The sequence below is a fragment of the Pleurodeles waltl genome, chromosome 10 (assembly GCF_031143425.1).
Source record: "Pleurodeles waltl isolate 20211129_DDA chromosome 10, aPleWal1.hap1.20221129, whole genome shotgun sequence".
In the NCBI taxonomy this organism is placed as follows: Eukaryota; Metazoa; Chordata; class Amphibia; order Caudata; family Salamandridae; genus Pleurodeles; species Pleurodeles waltl.
Window position 1 is genome coordinate 223905340 of NC_090449.1, and position 22039 is coordinate 223927378.

The window sequence follows — 22039 nt, forward strand, 5'->3', positions numbered from 1 at the left end:
CCCTATCAAAATAAGCAGTTGGTACCTAAGAAGGAAAACACAATGCATAATACAATTATCCTTTCATATTTACCAAATACAATCAGCATTCAAGGAAAAGTTTTCGTCCTTCAGGTACCGGTTCGATCAGCATGGGGCAGATTTCAAAGGGGCAAAGTTAAAACAAGTTTCCTTGCAGCAGCAAGGAAAATGGGTCAAAAGTTACTGCATGAACGAGACGGGGCAAAATTTAAGTTAAAGTCTCTAGGGTGAGAATTCTTAAAGTCTCTTTCTCTGCGACAGGGAAAAGGCATCAAAGTGTCATTTAAAATGGCGCCTTGAATCTGGCTTCAAAATGGCATCAAAGAAAATGGCTGACTTCTCTTTGTCCGGTGGGTTTAAATAAGAAACATTCCAAATTCTTCAGGGTCTTCCATTGGACGGTTCATAGGGTGGCTTCCTTTTGACCAATGAATAGTGTCTTTCTCTTAGTACTCATTTATGCATAAGGTGTCCTTGGAGCCTTGGAACACAAGTAGCAACAAAGTTTGCCAATTATTTCTGTATCAGAGTCTTTATTGTCTGCACCTGCAGAAACTGACCTTGCTTCAAAGGGGATGAAACTAACCTAGCACAAAACCTTGAGATAAGTGTATTAGTCATTTCTACTGGAAAAATACAACCTTAAAGTTAAAATACGTTTTGTTAATACAAGTGAAAACCACACAGTTAAATTTGAGACCAGGCAAACTAGGCCAAAGCCTCTGCTAAATTTAAGCTAAGCATATAACTGTTTCAACAAGAAAATCATAGAATACATTTGCAATTATGACGGATTACTACATTATTGATTCTTCATGATTAATTAAGCTCATTTATAATAATGGCAAACTAACTTGTGGGCACATTTTCCCACATACATTATTTTTCTTTGCTAAAATCACACTACCTTGTACGATTTTGTTACATGATATATGAATATTTGTTAGTCTTTCTTTTTTCTGCTTCATCAATCCCTCCTCTGATGACTAATTATGTCATCACATCAAATCTTCCACTACAAATTTTATTTCATTAAAATTCAGTTTTAGCAATTTGACACTTCAGTCAATTCCCTCTTTCTTTTTGTTCTCTTTGATTTTTCCCTGTATATTTCTACTATTTTATTTTGTTCTTTCTCTTCTCTTCTCCTTTTGCTTCTTGATTTCAATATTTTAATAGCTTTCCATGTTCCCCAAATACCTAATAAGCAAATTAATATTATTAATATTCCTTTTACTATTTTCAATAATATTCCGTTCCAAATGTTGCTGAGCCAATTTCCCACGGAAGCAAATCCTTTTCCAACCTTTTCCCATACGCCTGGTTCTTTCAATTCTTTCAAATCTGCACTCTCGTTAGTTAAATTTGTAAGCATTTTCCTAATTTGCCCACTGTTGTCCGGTATATAAGAACAACAGTGACGTGCACTAAGCATTTTGCAAACACCGCCATTCTTTGCTAAAAGAATGTCTAAAGCAAGACGATTTTGAAGCGTCGTAGCTCTTTCTGCAGCAAGTTCAGCATCAATAAGGATCATTGCTCCTGAAAATTTTGTCAGCATGTTGTCCACAATAGTAGACAACTTTCGTATCTTAATTGAATTCAATATAACTCCTACAGAAGGAATCATTGCTCCAAATATATCTCCTACCACACCAGAAGCTGTCTCCCTTTTCTGAATGCGATGTGATTCAGACAGCTTTGGAAATTTCTTTAAGTCATCCAGTTGATAAATCTTTGGAAATACTATTCCGAAATAACATATCCCATACCATCCTTTAGGAAGACGATAATAGGCGTTAAGTCCACAAATATAATATATCCCTGGAATAGCTGGGTCTTGTCCATTTAACATGAACGTCCATTTAGCCTGAAACAAAAACGCATGTTTACATTCACTCGTTCCCACAAAGATTGTGTCATAATATGATTTAGGTCTATATATGCAAAGTTTCCCTATATGTGATGCATCTAAAGCTAATTTCCCTTGTGTCTTTATTGCGGCAAAAGCATAGTTATCTACAGATGTCCTTTTATGTAATTCCCTTTCTAATTTCTCCTTTACCATTTTCCTTCTATCTTCAGTGTGATCTAAAAAACTATTTTCTACGGGTGAAAGTAAGCATGTAAGGTTGTCTCTATGAGCGTGGACTGTAGAAACAGGAAATATTGGTTCAAAGAAACCTCTAACTAATTTTATATAATAATCTCTTGCTGTTTTACTCAAATATTTAATTATGGGGACAAATTAGAATGTGACGTCCTGATTGGAATAGAAGTATTGAATATACTCCTGGTTATAGAATCTGGTTAGTAACAAACTAGATGAAATTCCATACGTGAGAGGCATGCTATGGTATGTCACTCCTTCTATTACTGCGGTAGGTATTTGTGTGCACACATAACAATCTTTCGCATCCATTGTCTCGACATACTCATTCAATAAGCGATAGAAGACGTTAGAGGATAGTTCTTTCTTGTTGTGTAAATATTTCTCGTCTTGTTCGAGTTTCTGCAAAGGAGTTAATTCAGTAGTAATTTTAGGAGTAGAAGCATCATTCGCGTCTCTTTCATTCTCTCCATGCATTCCAAGAACTATTGCTATAATTATTAGTACACATGCAGTTATTAGACCTATACACATGTATTTACAACATTTCATTTTATGTCCCTTTGTAGTACTGCCTGGCATGATCTATAGAGAATCAGAAAGTTGAAGACACTTTACCAAATTAGATTTGCAGATATATAAAGCTGAACGAGTTCAATGTTCACACTGTTTTCTTTAGCAGCTTAGTCTTTTATCGGATTAGCAGCTTTGTCTCAAAATTGGTTTCAAAGTTAATCAAGTTAGCAATGTCTTATCCAGTTCAAAAGTCAATCAGGCTGTCAATGTCTTATTCAGTAATGTTCATGGAATTTCACTTTTCAAGTACCAAAGTGTTGTTCTGCTTCTTCGTTTTCAAGACTGAGAGATAGAAACTCGTCTGACCAATCGTTAGTGGCTGTGTATGCCCACTCTGGACCAGAATATCTTCTGCTCGGTATTCTTTTCCTTCAATTTTGCATCTCCTTTCGATTCTCTCTCACTTATGTCATGTTCTTTGGCTGTGTCTTTTTCTTCACTCGGTGTTGTTATTACGATAGACACTTCTTTTCTTTTCTCCTTCAATTTTGGCCCTTCATTTTCTTTGAATGTTTCTTTAGTCTTTGATTTCACTGGCGATATGCTTTGTCTCCGTTTTGCGCTGCTTTCACCTGATGGACCCGCAACCGGTTCTGGAAGAATTTGAATGATTTCGCTCTGTTCTGTCTTGTCTCCTTCCCCTAGGAGGTCAATCGGGTTTTCTTTTTCTTTTCCTGTATCGTCTGCTGCTGGGAAAGCCCTCCTCTTATTAGGCTCTCCTGCTGCTTCACCTGTGACAGGATCTTTGTCACCTTCAGGATCTTTGTCACTTCCTGAGGCTTCTTCTCTGTTGTCCTCAAAAGAATCGATTGCGTCTTCCTCCGAAAATATTTCTTCTGTCTCGATTTCTGCTTGTTCGCTTTCAGGCTCTCTTTGTTCTGTCTCAGTGCCTGGTACTTTCCTGTCAGTTGCTGGTAATTTCAGCGCTTCAATTTCCTCTTCTGTGGGACACGTCACCCTTTTCGTGTGACTGGCGTGAATCCAGTTGGGAACTCCCGCACACTTCACAGCGGTGGTAGTTGTCAGAATCACTTGAAAAGGTCCTTTCCAACGGGGTTCCAGACACGATTTCCTCACGTGCTTCTTTATCACGACCCAGTCACCTGCTCTCAGGTTGTGTCCTGGACCTTGGATCGGTGGCAAGGTGGTTGCCTCCACCTGGTGAGAAAAAGAGCGTATCACATCAGCCAGACCTTTGCAGTAGTCCGTCCAATACCATATCATCGGTAATATTTACAAGAGCATTTGCAGGAACTGCTGGAATTCGCATGGCTCTGCCCATGAGAATTTCGTGCGGCGATAGTCCAGTTTTTCTATCAGGTGTGTTTCTCATTGACATTAACACCAAGGGCAATGCGTCAGGCCATTTCAAGTTTGTGGATGCACATATTTTCGCCATCCTCGATTTCAATGTGCCATTCATTTGCTCCACTAGTCCTGATGCTTCAGGGCGGTAGCTACAATGCAACTTTTGTTCAATGTTCAGTGCTGCACACAGTAATTTGATTACTTCGTCATTGAAGTGACCTCCCCTATTTGATTCTAAAGAGATCGGGAATCTGAAACGTGGTATTAGTTCTCTCAAGAGTAATTTTGCAACTGTAAGGCTGTCATTTCTGTGTGTAGGGTATGCTTCAATCCAATGACTGAAAATACACACAATCACCAACACATACTTCAAGCCTGCATGCATAGGCATCTCAATGAAATCCATTTGCATCCTGCTGAATGGCCCACCTGCTCTTTCAATGTGGCTCAAATTTACTACTGTTCCCTTCCCTGCGTTTATTTGTTGGCAAATGACGCAACAATGGCAAACTGCTTCAGCAACTTGATGGAATTTGGGATGAAACCAATCAATTTTGAATAGTCTAATCATGGCATCCCTTCCAAGGTGGGCTTGTCCATGATACAACCTGGCTAATTGCGTCAAAAGACTGTCTGGCAGAACCAATCTCCCTTCACTTGAAGCCCACAAATCATCTGGTTTCTTTACGCATTGTAATTTGCTCCATGAGAGTTTCTCATCCTTACTGACATTATTTTGTAGGAATTTCAATTCTTCGATTGTATCTACAACTTTTAGAGCAAAGGCTTCACTTGGTTCAAGTTCTGGCTCATTTATCAAGTTCCATTCGTCTCTGAGCAATATACAGTTCAGTTCATGCGCAAAACCTCGTGACTTGATCTGCATATCCGTTTCCCAAAGAAACAAAGTCTTGTGATTTCGAGTGTGCACTGCATTTTACCACTGCCACTTCTCCTGGCAACTGGATAGCGTCTAACATTTCTCTTATTCTTTCACCATTTTTCACTGGTGACCCTGAAGAGGTCATGAAGCCTCTCTGTGACCACAGTTGTCCAAAATCATGCACTATTCCAAATCCGTACTTACTGTCAGTGTAAATGGTGACTTTCATTAATGCGGAAAGTTGGCAAGCTCTAGTAAGGGCTACTAGTTCCGCTACCTGTGCAGAGTAAACTCCCTGAAGTCAAGATGCTTCCAGAACACCTGTTATTGTACATACAGCATATCCTGCTTTCAATATTCCTAGTGCATCTCTTAAACATGAACCATCAACAAAAATAATTTGATAATTTTATTCCAATCGGATGTCTTTGATATCAGGTCTTAGTTTAGTACAAAATTCAGTCACCTGAACACAGTCGTGCTCGATGTCTTCGGTGTTTTCAATTTCGACATTTTCACTGGGAAACAAGGTTGCTGGATTCAACGTAGTGCACCTTTTCAGCTGCACATTGGGTGATCCCAAAATTATTGTCTCGTACCTTGTAAGCCTAGCACCGGTCATGTGCTGTGTTCGGGAACGTGTCAAAAGTATTTCGACTGAGTAAGGGACCATAACTGTTAATGAATGTCCCATCACTATTCCTTCACTCTGATTTAGGCTCATACCAACTGCTGCTACAGCACGCAAACACCCCTGTAAGGCTCCTGCAACTGGATCCAAAGTAGCTGAAAAATATGCTACTGATCTGTTCACGCCACCATGGGCTTGAGTCAAGACAGACAAGGAACGTGCATCACGTTCATGACAAAACAATGTGAACGGCTTTGTGTAATCAGGCATACCTAAAGCTGGAGCTCTGCACATGCATTCCTTTAATTCAATAAAAGCATCCATTTCATCTCTTTTCAACACTGTTTCATCCAGCGCATCTTTCAGGGTCAGTTTCAGTAAAGGTTTGGCTAGAGTTGAGAAATTGGGAATCTATTGGCGACAGTAGCTCACCATTCCCAAAAACCTCCTCACCTCTTTTCTCGTTTTAGGTGGACTCATTTGAAGTACACTTGTTATTCTTTCTTTCATGATTCCTCTCGACCCTTTCTCTATTTGGTGACCCAAATATTTCACTTTCTTTTGGCAGAACTGTAATTTTGAAGGAGACACTTTGGCCCTCATTCCGACCCTGGGTGGCGAATGACGGAAGCACCGCCAACAGGCTGGCGGTGCTTCATTCGTCATTCCGACCGCGGCGGTACAGCCGCGGTCTCCCAGCCGGGTCCAGCGGTTTCCCGCCGGATTAACCCCGGCTGGGAGAATCCTCCATGGCGGCGCATGGGGATTCTGACCCCCTTCCCGCCAGCCTGTTTCTGGCGGTTTTCACCGCCAGGAACAGGATGGCGGAAACGGGTGTCCTGGGGCCCCTAGGGGCCCCTGCACTGCCCATGCGACTGGCATGGGCAGTGCAGGGGCCCCCTAACAGGGCCCCATGCAGCTTTTCACTGTCTGCTTAGCAGACAGTGAAAAGCGCGACGGGTGCAACTGCACCCGTCGCACACCTGCAACACCGCCGGCTCCATTCGGAGCCGGCTTCTGTGTTGCAGGCAGCCTTCCCGGTGGGCCGGCGGGCACTAACAATGTTAGCGCCCGCCGGCCCAGCAGGAAGGTCGGAATGGCCCCAGCGGTCTTTCGACCGCGGAGCGGCCATATGGCGGTTCCCGCCAGGCGGGCGGCAACCGCCGCCCGCCGCGGTTGGAATGAGGGCCTTTGTGTCCATTCCTTCCCAAATGGTTCAATAGGGCAATAGTGTCAACCGTACAGTCATTTTCTGTCTTGGATGCAATCAGTAAATCGTCAATATACTGTACTAAGGTTGATTCAAAAGGTAATTCCAATGATTCCAAATCTTTCTTTAGAATCTGATTGAAAATTGATGGTGACTCCGAAAACCCTTGAGGAATTCGACACCAACTGTAGACTCTATCCAGGAATTTGAAGCAAAAGAGAAATTGGCTGTCCTCATGAAGAGGCACAGAAAAGAATGCATGTGACAAGTTGATGACTGAGATCCACTCTGCATCACAGGGAATTTGAAACATTATCACAGCTGGATTTGGTACCACGGGACAACATTTGACTATTATGTCATTTATTTTTCTCAAATCTTGAACAATTCGGACCTTTCCACTTGGTTTTATTAGTCCCATGATTGGTGAATTGCATGGACTACTTAGTACTTCTTTCAGTACTCCCTGTTTCACAAACTCATCAATGAGTTGGGCGACTTTCATGAGAGTGTCTTATAACATAAGGTATTGTGGAGTCTGAGGAAAAATTACATTGGGTTTTACAGTCACTTTCACTGGGTCAGCTCCTTTGACCAATCCTACTTCTTTCCCTGTCATATTCACACTTCCTTTTCAACTTTTTCCTGTAATTCAGCAGGAATATCTGCTTCAGTGAGCATTGGATAAAGAGTAATCAGGGGATACTCTTCATCAACAGTTTCCACTTCGTCCCCTCCTCAACTGTCCTCTTCTTCCTCATCACTGTTTGTCTGAATTTTAATTCCCTCATTTGAGCACATAATCGAGCATCCCAATTTGCACAATAAATCTCTCCCTAATAGGGATATCGGGCTTGAGTCACACAGCACAAATGTATGTGACCTTTGAAAGTTACCAATTCTGACTTGCACTGGATCTGTGATTGGGTTTGTCAGATACCTATTTGCTACTCCCACTACTTGAACTGTTCTCCCTGAAAGTGGCAAATTTGGTACTTCGATACTTCTAACTGTAGAGCGTGTAGCTCCTGTGTCAACCAAGAATGAAACGCTGTGACCCATAACTCTTCCTTCCACATACGGTCCCTTTTGATCAACTTCCAAAGATGCTGCAAGCATACAATTTCCCTCCTCATCTGAACTCTCACTCTCCCATACATTGTTTATTCCATTCTCACTGTGTAACGGGAATTGGTGTACTGTGTCATTTTGATTCATTCCTTGACCCGTGACCTGCTAAAGAAGCATTACTTGTTGCTGATTCATTGGTGCTAAGGGTATTTGCATTTGCTGATTAGGTACGATAGGAAACTGCTGTTGCATTGGCTGCAACTGTGCCATTTGTACACGGGCATTTGCACCTGCTGTGGTTGTACAGGTTGTAGACCCTGCATCTGATTTACATTATTTTGGAAATTTGGATTTGGACCTCTCGATTTTGGTCCTCTCATATTCTGAAATGTATTGACATCATTGTTTTGCTGACCTACACCTTCCTGCATCAACATTGGGCACTCTCGTTTCCAATGTCCGACGATTCCGCACATGTGACATGGCATCACCTTCTTCATTGCCTGTATACCATTTGAAATCACAACAGTATTTAAATCAGGACCATTATTCACAAAACCTCCTCGGCCTCCGACTCTCATCTGTGGCTGAAACATAGCATTTCCCTGCTGTTGCTGTTGCTGCTGCGGCAACTGTTGTTGGAAACCTTGCAAACCTTGCAAACCTATCTGAGCTGCTCTAATCTGCATCACCATCACTTTATCCTTCAAGCTTTTCTGTTTTGTCTCAATCTCATCACTGCAGTATTTTGCATAGTTCAACACTTCATTGATCGATTTTGACTGCCAACAAATCAAATGCATTTTAATCATCTGACTGATTTCGGGTCTCAACCCTTCCACAAATCTGAACACAAAATGGAGCATGTCCTTTGCCTCAATCGTTTCCGTACCACTGTAATTTTTAAACGCTTTCAACAATCTCTCATAGTATGCATGTATGGACTCTTTAACTTCTTGTGCTGTTCTGTCAATTCTCTGCCAATCCACATTTTTCGACGCAACCTTTGTTTTCAAATGCTCAATCACCTTATGGTATAAATTCATTACCGTAGGCGATGGTGCACCTGTGTCCCTGTCTCTTTCTGGTTCACTTGATGGCCAACCTACAGCACTTTTACAATCTTCCCACAAATCTGCCGGAACCACAATTTCGAATAAAGTATTCAGGTCTTCCCAAAGACATTTTGCGAGTTTCACAAATCTATCTGTTTGTTGATACCATTCGATCGGTTTCTCCCTTAATTTAGGGAAGTCATCCGTAAAGGATTGAATATCACACCTGTGCCATGGTACATGGACAAGCTTTCCCCCTGCCGTTTCTCTCATTGGTAACATGGTTATCAGATCATCATTCTGTTGTACTTTCTCATTCCGGTCTGGGGTACTATCTTTCTTCTTGTCCTTTTTCTTAACCCACCTGCTTTCCCATTTGTCTAAACGTCTCCAAACCTGCACGCTTTGCAGTATTTCTTTAAGGTGTGTTTTCATTCCTGCAGACCTCATGTGTTCAAAATATTTTGTTTCAAAGTCTAACCTGTAACTTCTGCTCAAGTGTTTGGTTTTACCTATGTCGACCTTGCTTCTGTCTGCAATCTCTTGTAAAGTCTTATGTATGCTGCTTACTTCTCTTGTAATTCTAGGACACATGTATCTGAGCTCTTCTTCGGTGTATGATTCTAATCTGTTCAAACCCATCGTTCCCTCTACTAGTTCATCTGCTTCCATGCCCAATCTTATTTTATTCAAGTATTCTTATCCTTTCCCGCTGGGTGTACTCTGTGGGGAGTTCAGGCTATTCAACCATTGTGTCAACTGTTGTGCATTCAGTCCCATTAATGTGGCACTTACGTCTACTGCTACTGATGGCTTCTGTAGCACTTCTGTTTTTGAAGTTAGCGGTACTCTTAGTGGTGGACCTGACCTTACCACAGTTGACAGAGCACAAGCTGGAATTGGACTGAATTCCAACAAGGACCCAGATCTATTTAGCAGTGTACCTACCGGAGTCGTTTCTGGGGTATTTTCCATGCATCTACTTCCTGTCTCATTCTGTGTCATTACCCCTTGATCTCATACATTCGGCTTTGCCTGTATATACAATGGCACTGGCGGACCTACAGTAATAAGGCAGAGATATTGCGTCCGGATTCTGTCTGATCCCCAAATTCTGTGGCATGTTAATTCCCACATTATAGTTCATCATTGCTGGCATATCTAACTGGCTTTCTGCTGTTTGAATGTATTTTGGCACTTCTTGCATCTGCTTTTGAGGCATCAAGATTTGTGTTGATTCGGCTTGAATCAATGTCGGTCTTTGGTAATTCTGTCCTCCCTGTGCCATTAAACTAGAAGTAATTTCCAGACTATGCTCATCACAATAGCGCCTCTGAACCTGTAGCTGATAATCATTGACAGGTTTCAATTTCGCCATGTCGGGATTTATTCTCTGAACTTGTGGTATTTCTGGTGTAAAAGGCATATCGGGACTACCTTCCCTCTGCAATATTCTCAAATTCGGTGTTACAGTACCCTGTATTGGTTCTGGAGGGGCTGTACTAGTGCTTGGGCCATTTTCGCTTTCCACATATGGTGGCAGGCGGTCATTTAGCAATTGCAGAATGAACTCCTCATCGTCTGATTCGTCTGACCTTTTCGAATTTCTATTGTTTTCTCTATCTCTGGACTGACTCCTGTTTGTTTTATAGGTAGCTTTCCTTCCTTCCGTCTCTGCTTCGTCAGTAATTGCTGGAAACAAGTTAATTCCCTGCAATATGTCTGATCTCCATAACTTTTGAGTACTATCCCATCTAGCATCCGCTAGTGTCTTTTCTACTTTTCTCACTCTTGGCTCAAATTTCTTTTGTAGTTGCCTTCTAGCCATTTGTTCCCAAATTGCTAATGCTTCAAACTGTGGTGGTCTTGGAGGTACTTTCATGTCGTATAGCGCAAATCTTAGATTCTCCAAGATTCTTAGGTTAAACGTCCCATGGATAGGGAACGCTACACTTCAATGCTTTTCTGTTAATTTACACCATTGCTTTAACCAAAGACATGGTGCGACACCCTTTTCTTCGATCACAATGTAAGCTGGTGTACCCTCAGGCGGTGTTTCTTCTCCTACATTTGCTTTAATATATGCATCCCCCCTTAAGGCACTCTTAAGTGCTTTGAAAAATGTCATCTTTCCGTCTTTTATTTTCTCAAAAAAATGTTATCAATAAGTGACTTTAATTCCCGGAATACTCTTCGCTTGCCTTTTCCCACCAATTGCGCTTCACGGACTGCATCCAATCCGTGCACGACCCTTCTCACCAACCAACCTATCCCAGCGCGGCTCCTAGTGACGTCACACCCACACACTGCGGCTGACAAGGTCTCTCGGCTTGTCCTCCTTCATTCAGCTTCACTCAAAACTAATTTCTGCAATATATCGGCAGCACTAACCAAAAAAAAAGAAAACAAATCTGTTGGTTTACTACAGGAAGGGTAATGCAATCGCTTCAGAAACCTTAGGGATTTTTCACTAGCCTCGGCAGCTATTCCATCTTTCTCAGTTTCCCACTTTAGCAAGCAAAATTTGACCCGCAAACTTTACTCTCAACTGATCAATGAACTATTCTAGCGCGCCTTAGAATTCGTCAAATCTCAAAGTCGAAATTTTCTTTTATTCCTCAACATTCGTACTGACTTGTTGACCACGCCCGATCAACCTACTAAACCGAACAAATTACAACATCAATCAAGTGTCTGATACACTTTTCAACATACTCCAAAGTCTCTTGACCTCGCAGGGCCCGTCTCAACATCAACAACCACGTGGACAATTTTCCTTCACAAAACGCTACACACATATGAAGTTTGACGACTTCCCTAATCTCACACTTTGAAGTATCACTCCTCTAAAATTTTTATTGGAGTTCGTAACCCCCTAGAATCCTCACAAACTTCACAATTCATCTGCGGCATAAGCTGTGCAAGCGCGAAACCCTAACTTCTCTCATACGGTCACTAGAAACGCCGAAAACATTCTCACACCTCCATTTCCTCCATCGCAAGCTCCGAGATTCCAGGAAAGTCATTGGGGATTTAGGGCATCATCATCTCTCCAACTTGTTTTATCAAAGAAAATTCAAACTTGAATCCGTCTATTGTTCGGATGGGGTTCCAAAGGGCGAAACCGCCAATCTCTGCTACCATCTACTGATAGCGCGTCCAGTCTTTATAAATTACTTGTACTTGGACACGCCGGAGGGCGGTGAACCTTTTGACCGAATTGGGTTCCCCTCATCCAAGAATAGTCGGATCACTCAAATCAATCATCAATAACCATTATAATCAATACCCAATACTCAATTATTAGATCAAACAACAAATTAGTTAAACAGAAAATCAGTAATTAGACACACCATGACCTTTCAGTCATGAATAACCACACCTGTTTATTAAAGGTTAATGAGTTTATTTCCCTATATTAACAAAGCTAATACGATATTAGTAAGTCTCAAAATCAAATGATATACGTATACGAACATTACTAGCTGTCCATAGCGACGGAAGAAACGCAATCTACGCTATATCTGGATTATAATGCACTCGGTTATAGCAATGCAAATTACTAATATAAGTAACTGAATTTGACTAATTGCATACATCGGTCAGCATAACAAGGTTTCAATTTAGCATGGTGCATCAAGTGTATACCTCAACTAACCTCTAATTAGCATTGGCATGTGGGGCTTCATGCAAAATGAAATTAGTCAACATGAATTTAGAAAACTTCTAGCTTGGGCCCTATCAAAATAAGCAGTTGGTACCTAAGAAGGAAAACACAATGCATAATACAATTATCCTTTCATATTTACCAAATACAATCAGCATTCAAGGAAAAGTCTTCGTCCTTCAGGTACCCGTTCGATCAGCCTGGGGCAGATTTCAAAGGGGCAAAGTTAAAACAAGTTTCCTTGCAGCAGCAAGGAAAATGGGGCAAAATATACTGCATCAACGAGACGGTCAAAATTAAAGTTAAAGTCTTTAGGGTGAGAATTCTTAAAGTAAAGTCTCTTTCTCTGCGACAGAGAAAAGGCATCAAAGTGTCATTTAAAATGACGTCTTGAATCTGGCTTCAAAATGGCATCAAAGAAAATGGCTGACTTCTCTTTGTCCGGTGGGTTTAAATAAGAAACATTCCAAATTCTTCAGGGTCTTCCATTGGAGGGTTCATAGGGTGGCTTCCTTTTGACCAATGAATAGTGTCTTTCTCTTAGTACTCATTTATGCATAAGGTGTCCTTGGAGCCTTGGAACACAAGTAGCAACAAAGTTTGCCAATTATTTCTGTATCAGAGTCTTTATTGTCTGCACCTGCAGAAACTGACCTTGCTTCAAAGGGAATGAAACTAGCCTAGCACGAAACCTTGAGATAAGTGTATTAGTCATTTCTACTGGAAAAATACAACCTTAAAGTTAAAATACGTTTTGTTAATACAAGTGAAAACCACGCAGTTAAATTTGAGACCAGGCAAACTAGGCCAACGCCTCTGTTAAATTTAAGCTAAGCATATAACTGTTTCAACAAGAAAATCATAGAATACATTTGCAATTATGATGGATTACTATATTATTGATTCTTCATGATTAATTAAGCTCGTTTATAATAATGGCGAACTACCTTGTGGGCACATTTTCCCATATACATTATTTTTCTTTGCTAAAATCACACTACCTTATACGATTTTGTTACATGATATATGAATATTTGTTAGTCTTTCTTTTTCCTGCTTCATCACTTCTTAGTCCACCGGTGCTGTTGGGAGGGGCTGGGGGGTATTCATAGCAGAGACGGAGTAGTCTCCACTGTGATTAAACCTAAGGTCCCCCGCTTTTAAATGTTCTCACCTTTATCTTGGCTGTATGTAAACTTGGTTTCTGTAATTTATAATAAAATGTCACTCAGTTCAGCGATAGAATCATATGCATTTCATTGATATGCTGAGAAGTGTAGAAAAATATATTTTTTTAAATTACATTTTTTCATATATTTTTTAAGACAACTGTTGCTTGATTTACACCTTTTGATGGCTCATAGAACCAAGAAAGACAGCCGGTTCCCTCTGCCGAAGGCTGTCTGTTTCCCCCTAGAAAATTAGGGTCTCCTATACCCTTGCAAATAGGGCTTGGGTCCTAAATTTTCTATATGATGGGCAAGCCTGGGCAGTGTGGCCCACTAAGATGTATAGAGCTATTAAGTCCTGGGTCATTTGAAGTGGGGAAAGTCATACTTAAGTCTGGGAAGCTTGGGTGTAGGTCTTTGCAGTATCTTCAGCTTAGATTAATCACTTTTATTGTAAGTCAATTTTAGTATGGTTTAGGGGTTAGTGTATTCATTTACAAGATATACATGACTATATAATTTCTCTTTTGTCACTTCCTTAGTTGTCATTGATACGAGAAGTCATTCGACAACTATCCCTGTATGCTAATAAATTCTCACTCCTGAGAATCTTCAAAGGTAAGAGTTATGGGGTTGTGAGCCAAGATTATAAAAACATAATGAAGAAGTGGGGACAGATTGTCAGCAAGAAGGCAAAAGGATGTAAGAGGTACACACTAGTTATGTGCAGCACTTTCTGTAAAACCAAGAAGTATTACCAATTTCGATGGGCTGCAAGTGGCCACCATATTCCCAAAGGGGACGTTTGAAACATTACAAACAATAAGAAGGGGAGCACAAGACGAGACTGGGCAGCCGTGTATGGCACCATGAGTATGAGGGTGCCATTTTGTCACTGCAAGCAGGACAAGTTTTTCTTATGCTGTGGTGAGTGGTGAAAGGGTGAGGTTTGCTACAAAATATTACTCTAACCAAGGCTCAAGGAATCAGATGATCGTGCCATACGAAACATCATAGTCCGTTCCAGTGGTTGCTTTTGCAGGCAATCGTATTCCTTAGCATTATGCCCAGTTGGTTCAAGGGGTGCCTTGGGGTGCCTGCATGCTCAGGCTTTCTGTAGGAGTTGTAAATAGTGGCCAGGCAGGGGTGAGTTTTAAGAGGTAAAGTCTAGTGAGGAAAGGAAGACATTATCCTGCACACCTTAAGAAGTCATTAGAGTTTTCCCCATTCTCTCTCTCTAATTTCTGGGGAACTGCGGGGTGTACAGTAAAGGCTGATGCCTTCTTTTTATGTGGACAAGTTGCTGTTAACAGGCACGGCTGTTTTTTCATGGTCATTGCTGGTGAGACAGATCTGAACAAGAGGTTTTCTGTTTTCTTTATTTTTGCTGCTAGTGGTGCAGATCTGCAATGTTGGTGCTATGTGGGCGGGGGGACTACCTGGAGAGGACAGCAGAGGGTTATCTTCCCCTCTGGTCTAACAAGAGAGCACAGGGGTGGGTCTAGTCGATGGTTGAGGTTCAACTAAAACAAGCATTGGCAAAGGCAAAGGCTCTTGCCTATGCAAGAGCTATTGGTTTTGCCAATGTGTTCTAGCCAGGTTGTACACGAGAATGACTGCTAGTCAACATGGCTAAAAGTCAGTGACGTAAAGGAGAAGAGTGGTGTGGTGTTGACTGGAGTGGAGTGTCACAGAGTAGAGTAGCATAGAGTGAATTAGAGTGTCATAGAGAGGCATGGAGTGGAGTGGAGAAGTGTATCCTACAGTGGAATGGCATTAAGTGTCATGGAGTGGAGTGTCATATAGTGGAGTGTCCAATGGTGTCATAGAGTTTTGTAGAGTGTGGTAGAGCGGAGTGTCATTGAGTGAAGTGGCGTAGAGTGGAGTAAAGTGTTGTGAATTGGAATGAACTCAACTGACGTAGAGTGCAGTGGTGCTGAGTGGAGTAGAGTATCATAGAGTGGAGTGGCATAGATTAGTGAAGTGTGGGGTGGTGTAGAGTGGAGTAGAGCATCGTACATGGGAGTAGAGTGTTGTGGAAAGTAGTGAAGTAGAGGAAAGTAGAGTGGCACAGAGTAGAGTGGCATAGAGTCTAGCAAAGTGGCTTGGAGTGGCGTAGAGTGAAGTTGCTTAGAGTGGCGTAGAGTGTCATACAGTGGAATGGCGAAGAGTGGAGTGGCATAGAGAGGAGTAAAGTGTAGTAGAGTGGAGTCTGACTATAGTCTAGTAGAATGGAGTGCTTTAGAGTGGAGTGCCATAGAGTGCAGTGGCATGGAGTGGAGTGGCATGGAGTGGCATAGAGTAGAATAACGTAGAGTGGAGTGGAGTGTCACAGAACAGAATGCCGTGGAGTAGAGTGGAGTGGTGTGGTGTAGAGAGGAATAGAGTGTTGTAGAGTGGAGTGGCACAAGGTGTCATAGAGTGGAGTGGCATGGAGTAGAATTGCATAGATTGGATTAAAATGGCGTGGAGTGGACGCAGAGTGGAGTAAAGTGGCGGTGAGTGTCATAGAGTGGAATGGCATAAAGTGGAGTATGATGTCACAGAGTTGAATGTCCTGGAGTAAAGTGGAGTGGCGTAGACTGGTCTAGAGTGTCCTAGAGTGGCATGGCATATAGTAGAGGGGCATAAAGTGGAGTAGAGTGTGGTAGATGGAAGTGACATAGAGTGGAATGTAGTAGAGTTCCAGAGAATGGAGTGTCATACAGTGGCATAGAGTGGAGTAGAGTATTGTAAAGTAGAGTGGAGGAGAGTGGAATAGAGTAGAAAGGTGTGACATACAGTGGAGTGGCATAAATTGGAATAAAAATAGCACAGAATGGTGTAGAGTAAAGTGGCACAGAGTGTCATAGAGTGGAGAGGTGTAGAGCGGAGTAGAATAGAGTGTAATAGAGTGAAGTGTTGTACAGTGGAGTGGTGTATAATGAAGTAGCATAGAGTGGCGTAGAGTTGCATGGAGTCAAATGGCTTAGAGTGGAGTAGATTGGATTAGATTGCCATGGAATAGAGTGTCGTGGAGTGGAGAAGAATAGAGTGGCGTAGAGTGGAGTAAAGTGGTTTGGAGTAGCATAGAGTGGAGTAGTGTGTCATAGATGGGACTGGAGTAGAGTGGAGTGGTGTAGAGTGGCATTGAGTGGATTGGCGTAGAGTGAAGTAAAGTGTAGTAGACAGGAGTAGAATGGACTAGAGTGGAGTGCTCTAGATTTGAGTGCCATAAAGTGGAGTGGCATGGAGTGGCATGGAGTGGAGTAAAGTGGTGCAGAGTGGCATTGAATGGAGAGGTGTAAAGTGTAGTGGAATGTGGTGGAGTGGAGTGTCGTGGAGTAGAGGGCCGTGGAGTGGCATAGAGTGGAATGGAGTGGCGTAGAGTGGAGTAGAGTGAGGTGGATAGAGTGTCAGAGTGGAGTGGCGTAGAGTGGAATAGAATGATTTAGAGTGGTGTACCGTAGAGTGGAGCAGAATACCGTAGAATGGAGGGGAATAGAATGACATAGAGTGAAGTAAAGCGGTGTAAAGTGTAAGGGCATAGGGTTGTGTGGAGTGGAGAGGGGTACTGTGGAGTAGTGTCATAAGTGGAGTGGTGTAGATTGGACTTGAGTGTCATAGACTGGAGTGAGGTAAACTGGAGTAGATTGTTCAGAGTGGAGTCGAGTGTTGTAGAGTAAAGAAGAGCATCATAGGGTATAGTGGCATAGAGTGGAGGGGCATAAAGTTAAAAGGAGTAGAGTTGAGTAAAGGGGAGTAGAGTAGAGTAGGATAGAATGGAGTGGGTAGAGCGTAGCTTTTCATAAATTAAAAAAACACATTTCCTTTGTGCATCACGCGCTGTGCAGTATGGAAACTGGTGACTTCTCTCACCCACCAATTCAAACTTTTATATTTAATTAATTAAAGACACCCATCACAGACAACACAGTGCTACTATTTTTTACTTGAATTGAGCCAGTCAGGAAGGTGATAAACAAGTTATGCTCCATGGGACGGACAAAGATATGCAGGACTGCCTAAAACAAATAAAGTCAGTAAATAGAAAGCAAGCAAATGTGAGTTACGAAACACAAAGCAAGTGGTAAACAATGAGAGGAATGCATTCCAATGTAAGCTTTCAGCATGTCCCAAATATGCCTTTGCAACCAGACAGCTCTGCTGTCTGGTAGACTTCGACCTAAAAAGGGAGGGAAACTGGAGAGGAGTCAGTGGAGCAAGGACATTGTGGAGAGTTAAGGAGCATAAGGAAGGTGACCTTAGGACAGTTAGATGACAACTGTGGGGTGAAATAGCTTGCGCGAGATTTGAGGTCGGGTTGGAGTTGGGGAAATATGTAAGAATGGCTTCATGTTAGTTTGCCTGTTGGTTTGAATAATGTATTAGTCACATGATTGTTTTGTGCTGAAAGGTGTTGCCAGCTTTGTTATTGTTAGAGCGCACCTCATTCAATCAGCTCATTCCACATCAAGGAGGCATATGGAATGATTTTTACTGTAGCATGTTTTTGGGGTATCCAATGGTGATTTTATTACTGAATATCGGCACCAACAATATCGTGGAATACTAATATCGAGGATAGCATATTGAGGGACAAAAATATTGAAAGAGAAGTGTGTATAGGAAAGTATAGATTAACTACGTACCATGTAGGTACATATATGGGGAGTTAGGCATTGAAAATGTAGACTTACCTGTTGATATTTTATTTTCAATATTCTGTACCATGGATATTATTGAATGAATATTCAGGGAGCACACCTATCAGGGCCTACAACTCTCACAATGCATTGTCCTATTAAGTGAATGACAAAGATAGAAACTCACACCAGCCCTAGTACTCCCTTTCCCCACACCCGCTCTCTCTTTCTCTCACACAAACACACATACATGCACACACACACACACACACTATAAATGTAAATGTCATCTGTTGATAGGCGTACCTATTAAGGTTTGCGTTCTTTGAAAAGTTGGAGCATTTGAAAACAAGAAGCTTACTTGTTTTGAGCCTTACTCTTACCATTGCTATGAAAGGCAAAGTTTTATAACATTCCCTGCATAGATTGATAACATGACCTTACTAAACTACACCAGATGCAATTTACTGATTCATTCGTACTGCACTAATGCACAATAGGGTCATAATTAAGCTTTGCGGAGCTAATATTCATTAATTAGCATGCTGACATCTCCTCAAGGGACATTACCTAATAATAGCACGAAGAAACCTTTTGATGTCTGGTGATAATCATGAATGGGCTTTCTGATGAACTGGTATTTAAATCAAATTAGCTGACCCCTTGTAAATTCTTAAGCTCAATAAACATGTTAAGACAGGGATGCTAAATTAAAAATTAGTAATGAACAAGACGGCTGAGGCACTTACCTAGTGAGCACATTTGTTTATGGAGGAGCCATCTTCTCAGGTCAGTGTTTACCTATTCTTGAAATAAGAAATAGGCGTCCCTCACCCCATTTGTGGGCAGTGATAACCATGTCCATCTCACCCAAAATGCCTACTGGGTTTGGGTTTTGTCTATTTCACTGGCAGACCTGGCGACATCCATGATCTTGGCCAGAGAAGGTTAACTCTTTTAATTTTTTCTTAATTTTGATATGGTGTGTTCTATATTAGCAGTGCTCTGCCAGATAATATATAAGGACCATCTACCGGGTAAGGGGGTTCTCAGAGGCACAACAAAGCATCCTCCCAGAACCTTGCTGGGGATAAGTCTGAAACTTTTGTAGCACGTGTCACCCATCTGGATTCTGAGGGTTCTGCATTGATATCTTGCCTTCTTCTGTTCCTGAGTGGCTTCATCTTATGGAGTAATTGAGCTGGGCAACTACTGATTTGTTTAGAGGACAGTCCTAGCTCAGACAAGCCTGGTGTGACTCCCAGAGTGCAAGCGGATCTGCTCCACATGGGATGTGACTTGTTGTTGACATTATTTGGCCTCTACACGGATTTTGAACCATTAGCCCAGAAATCAGTTTACACAGGTGCCTTGGTGCTAGACTGATTGTTTGGCATATGCCTCCCCATCCCTGGTTCAAGATGTCTAGGCCCTACTATCAGCCAGCCAGGAGGATGAAGATTAAACTGGACTCTTGACAATTGAGTTTCACATAACATTTCTGGTTGAGTCCCTTTTCAGTGCACTGAATGTGATGGTGCTAACTGTGGGTGTCTCAGTGGCAGGTCAATGGCATATTTGGAAGAGGAAATGGAAGGAAAATAATGTGCAGAAGGCTAGCCTTTTCAAGCTGACTTTGCTGGGTCAGAGGCTGTTGGTACTTAGCTGGATAACCATATTTCTTTCCTCAATATTTTGACATACAGTCATAAAGTGGAATTCCCCTCATCTTTGTGACTCACAAAGGACTATATCAATGTGTTCTGACCTCAACTGTGGTCACAAACCTTTAAAATGTTATCACCTCTCCATTTGGGGCAGGTGGAAAGTTTTCAAGAGAAGATCTGTCATTTTCTATGCAGACAGATTGAATCTTAAGAAAAATAAAGCTCTTTTATTTATGCCATAGAGCAAGTAGGACCTTAGAATTTACGCAATGTTTTTTTCTGGTTGTCTAGATGCGAGAGGCTCACTCTTAAAATGAAGGCAGTCAATCTACATTTTATTTCAAGATTACACCTTCAAGTAGAACATTCTAATCCTACTGCCAGTAAGTTTCATTCCTTCATTTAATTTCATTGATGCTTCTTTGCATATTCCTATTCAGCATTTTCTATTTTCAGTTTCAGGTTCATCTTTTTTATGCACAAGTCTGCACAGAGATACTTTTTTAAGATCCTTGCATGATTGGTGGGGTGTTTCAACAAAGGAAGGATACAAGTTGACTCCTACTTGTATGAATGGTTGCTAAATTCTCATTCCAATTTATTGATGTCTTTAGGCACTCTGGAGGCATGTGATCTACTGACCACACAGAGCTTCCTTTTCAACCAAAAGATGATATGTTTGTCAATATCGAAGAACTTAAAGTTAACTGGGGCCCACCTCATTACCCTTCTTGGACCCAAAGACAGTCAAATCCACTGTAAGCACTTTTGCCCAAAATGCAAGAGAGAGCTGGCTCTCTCTGATGGACTAGCTCTGGATCAGGGGGGACATGGTAAGTTATTGCATTGTTGGGGTTCGTATTACTTCAGAATTCCATTTTGTTTTACTTTCTTTTCTTCCTTTCAGTAAGAAATGACACCTGTTGCTCAATGAATTGGAATCTACGTTAGCCGGATGTCAAGATAGCTGCTTCAGTTCTTGTTCCAACAGCCCAACGATGCAAGACAGAATCAATAATGGGTTACAATGGTGTTTCGATCCCAATACTGTTACAAAGGTCATTCCCCTTCTCCTTTCCCTCCCCAACATTGTTGGATGAGATGCAATGCTGTGGGCTGCTGAGGGTTCTTTCCATGCAGGGGCACATTGTAATTTGGTCCCACCTTGAATTGAAAAGATATCTATGTGGTTTCCCCGCCCCTCTGAAAAATTGTTTTTGTGCTGAAAAGCCAGGCTGTGGTGATCTACCTGAAACAATATGGTCATCATGGCATGTTCTTATTTCTTAACTTCTGAGATCTTACAACCAACTTTTGTTTTCCTTACAAAGACGGTGTAACTTATAAGAACCATTGCAGAGATAATGTGGCTGCACAGAGTCTTGCATGACTAAATGGGTTTTGAGCTGGGTGTGGCTTTTTCCACATATTTTATCCAGTAGGCCACTATTAAATGTTTTCGGGTATATTTATTGGGACTAGGCACCAAGTGAGCATATTCACCTAAACACGTTTGAGGGCGATCACTCAATGAAGATCATTAGGTTCCACTCATCGGAATTGCCCTTCATTTTCCATTGTTTCTACCACTGGCTCAGAGATCTTTAAAATACCTTTCAAAGGTGTACAGCATCCAAACAAGTTGAGCAGCTGTGAGAGTAGACTATCTCATCTTCAAGTGTTTTAAAACATGTTGATCCTTGGGTAAGGCCCTGTTTTCATTTGCAAAACAATGGTTCTCATTCACATTAAACAGGAGATTAAGCTTAGTTCCTTCCTTTTGTCTTACAAAGCGCAAAAAAGACCAACCCAACAGTCACGTGGCAGAGGGAGCCAATGGCATGGGCAAATGTGTGTATATTAACATTAACTATTATCCAAAAGGAAATTAGGAATGCAGTTGCAATAGATGATAAATGTAAAGAGGGGGGTAACAAAAAGGATTATTCTTTGGGGCATTTTATGCTGAATGTTGATCATTATGCATGAATGTAGAGGTTAACAGCCAGTACTAACAACTTTTTCAGGGAGAACAAAAGTAAAAGA